Raw genomic sequence first — 3,776 nt, forward strand, 5'->3', positions numbered from 1 at the left:
AAATTCCCCTTTCCTTGAATCTAGGCTGGCCTTACTGACTTGCTTGACTGAAAAAACACATCTGGGACATTCAACACTAGGTCAGAAGAGGCCCTGCACTTCCATCCAATGCTTGCAATGCTTGTTCTGGAGTCCACCTGAGACTGTCCTGCTGTGAAGAGGCCATTCCCCAGCTAGACTCGCCCCCAGCCATTGAGTCAGCTGTGGCTGAGGACAAGTCCCGCTCAACTTGAAGACCCATGAGCAAAAGAAATTAGTGCTGCTTTTTCCGGACACAAAATTTTGGAGTGGTTGGTGATGTAGGAGTACATAACCAGAATAACAACTTATTAGAAAAATGAACAAAGCATTTGAACAGGAACTTTTCAAAAGAAAAAAATCATTTGGGATTAGAGAGATACAATTTAAAACTAGAATGAGATGCCATTACACATCCATCAGCATATAGGAGTGTAAAATCACGTATCCACTTTGGAAAGAATTTGGCATCACCTATTCAAGCTGCTGATACACATGCCCTCTGACCCACTCTACCCTAGGGAGTCTCCCGCACGAGGGCACACGAGACAGACCTACCAATGTTCACAGCAGCACTGTTTGTGAAAGGCGGAATCTGCAAACAACCCCAACTTAGATTTTAGTGGAATAAATTGCAATATGTTTCTACAATGGAGGCCTATGCAGCCGTCAAAATGAACAAGCTGGCAGCTCAGCGGTCCCGCGAATCTGTCTCTTGCTTCAACAGCGTTTGGACGAAACAGATCCCGGGGACTTTCTTCCAGCCTCCGACCGCCCTCTGATTTCCTATCCACTTGCAACCTCCGGGACCATCTTCTCGCCATCTTCTGCTTCTGGGGACCTGCCAATACCGCTTTTGTGGTTAGCTCCTTTTTGCCGACCAACCATGAACTTCCAGATTCGTCAGAATTATTCCACTAATGTGGAGGCAGCCGTCAGCCGCCTGGTCAGTGTGTACCTGCAGGCCTCCTACACCCACTTCTCTCTGCGCTATTTCGACCACGATGATGTGGCTCTGGAAGGCGTGAGCCACTTCCGCGAATTGGCCAAGGAGAAGCGCAAGGGCTACGAGCGTCTCCTGAAGACGCAAAACCAGCATGGCGGTCGCGCTCTCCTCCAGGACATCAAGAAGCCAGCTCAAGATGAGTGGGGTAAAATCCTGGACGCTATGGAAGCCGCTATGGCCCTGGAGAAAAATCTGAACCAGGCCCTTTTGGATCTTCATGCCCTGGCTTCTGCCCCCACGGACCCCCATCTCTGTGACTTCCTGGAGAGTCACTTCCTAGATGAAGAAGTGAAAATCATCAAGAAGATGGGTGACCACCGACCAACCTCTGCAGGCTGGCTGGCCCACAGGCTGGGCTGGGCGAGTATCTCTTCCAAAGGCTCACTCTCAAGCAAGGCTAAGAGCCTACTGAGCCCAGCGACTTCTAAAGGACCCTTACAAAATAACAAGGCTTCTGCCTAAGCCTCTCCCTCCGGCCACTAGGTAGCTTTCTAACTACCCTAACAAGCCTTGGACCAAATGGAAATAAAGCTATTTGAAGCAAAAAAAAAAAAAAAAAAAAAAAAAAAAAAAAAAAAAAGAAAGAGAAAAAGAAAAAAAGAAAGAAAAAAAAATGAACAAGCTAAAACTATAGAAAACATGAATGCTATTTACAAACATGACATTGAATAAAAGACAAAACCAAACAAACAAAAAAAAAAACATATGTAGTGGCCTTCTATTCAAATGAAGTTAAATAACAACCAGTACAATTTAGAAATGCACTGAGATAGTAAAAAACTAATTTTTAAAATATTATCAGTGTCAGCTGGGCATGGTGGCTCATCCCTGTAATCTCAGCATTTTGGGAGGCTGAAATGGGAGGACCACTTGAGGCCAGGAGTTTGAGACCAGCCTGGGCAACATGGTGAAAGCCCATCTCTACTAAAAATATTAACACAAAAAATAAGCCAGACACGGTGGCACACATCTGTAATCCCAGATACTTGGGAGACTGAAGCAGGAGAATCACTTGAACCCAGGAGGTGCAGGTTGCAGTGAGGCAAGATGGTGCTACTGCACTCCAGCCTGGGAAACAGAGCAAGACTCTGTCTCAAAATAAAAGTAAAATAAAATATTATCAACGTAGCCAGAACGGTGGTTATATCTAGAGCAGAAGGAAAGGATTATGACTGCAGAGGAGCACTGGGAAGATGTTTGAGGTGTTAATACCCTTAATTTTTTTTAACTTGGGTGATAGTTACATAGTACCTACTTTATTCACAAAATGGTATATTTGTGTTTTATGCACTTTTCAGTAAATATTGTTAACGTAAAGGAAAAAAGGAGAACGTCCACAAGCTTCACCTAGCTGCAGTGACATGCACATAATCTGCACCCTCCTGCCCATTGCTGTGGGTGAAGCACCCCTGACAGCTAACACTAGACCTTGCTCTGCCAGGCCTCCCCTTCCTGCGTCAGTGAGCCTGCCTCTGCAGGACCTGCACTCACATCTCCCTCCAGATGCTCCCCATCTTCCCTTCAAAGCCTACGCTGTGGGAAGCCTTGTCTAGACTCATTGTCTCCAGCTGTTCTCTTCCCATTCTCTCTTGAACTCACTCCAATTAAGCGTTCCTCCCACTATTCACCCACACTGCTCTACCAAGATCACTAAAGACCTCATGGTGTCACATCCAGTGGTTGCCTCTCATTCCTCCTCTTGACCTGTCAGCAGCATTTGGGACAGCTGAGCAGCCCTCCTCTTAAACACTCTCTTCACCTGGCTGTAGGGGCCTCCTCCTGCCCTCCTGGTTTTTCTCCAGCCTTCCTGGCTGCTCCAGCTCAATCTCCTCAGTCCCTCCTTCTCCTATCTCCCCTACCCACCTTTCCTCAGTCACTCTCTGGATGATCTCATCCAGTTCCAATGCTTTAAAATGCCATCTCTACAAATCTTGATTTCCAGCTCACCACCCCCGACTCTCCGCCCGTGAAGTCCTGCCTCACTGACACAGCCAGCATCTAACCAGCATCTCCACTTAAAGTCGGAATATCCATCTTCAACAAGAGGTGTCCAAAAGTGAGCTCCACATCTTCCCACCCCTAAACCGGCTTCTCCTGCAGCCTTCTCCAACCTGGCAACTTCCATCTTTTCTGAAGCTCAGGCAAAAAACCTGAGAGTCATCCCTGACTTTCTGTTTTCCTCCTCCCACCCCCAAGCCACTCCCACAGCCAAGCCAGTAGCAAATCCTGTCTGCTTTGGCTTCGATAAAGATCCAGAATCCAGCCCCTTCTCGCTCCTCCGAGACCACCGCTGAGGCCTCCTGCTCATTGCAAGACCTCCTAATTGGTCCCGGGATCCCACCCGTGCCCTCACAGCGTGTTCGCAGCAACCGCAGCCAGACTGACTCAGCTACACAGCATGTCGTGCTCTGTCTCTCCTCTGCTGAGAACCTTCGGCCTCCCACCTCCCTTAGGGGAAAAGCTCCCTCCATAGGAGGGTTTCTTCTCTATCCTCATACCTCAACCTCTCACCTCTGCCTCAGCACAGTGGCCTACATATTTGTGCCCCTTGACCACACCTTTGCACCTACCAGTTGCTCTACCTGGCAAGCTTCTCCCCCAGACAGATACTTGCTTTCAAGTTTTCAATCGCTTGCCCTTCTCAGGAAAGCCTCCCAGACCACCCTACTTAAAACTGCAGGTCCTCTTTCCTGCTGTGTGTTTTCCCCTAAGGAGTATGACCACCTAACAGTTTTTTTAAAACCTATTTGTG

The 3,776-nt window shown here is 47.8% G+C and overlaps 1 pseudogene; it reads left to right on the plus strand.

The window, feature by feature from the left end:
• The first annotated feature begins 904 nt into the window (after positions 1–904).
• Positions 905–1,281, plus strand: LOC105731882 (ferritin light chain-like; annotated as a pseudogene).
• The last annotated feature ends 2,495 nt before the right edge of the window (positions 1,282–3,776 follow it).

This window comes from Aotus nancymaae, unplaced genomic scaffold (assembly GCF_030222135.1).
Source record: "Aotus nancymaae isolate 86718 unplaced genomic scaffold, 86718_ANA_hifiasm-v0.15.2.pri h1tg000010l, whole genome shotgun sequence".
Taxonomy (NCBI): Eukaryota; Metazoa; Chordata; class Mammalia; order Primates; family Aotidae; genus Aotus; species Aotus nancymaae.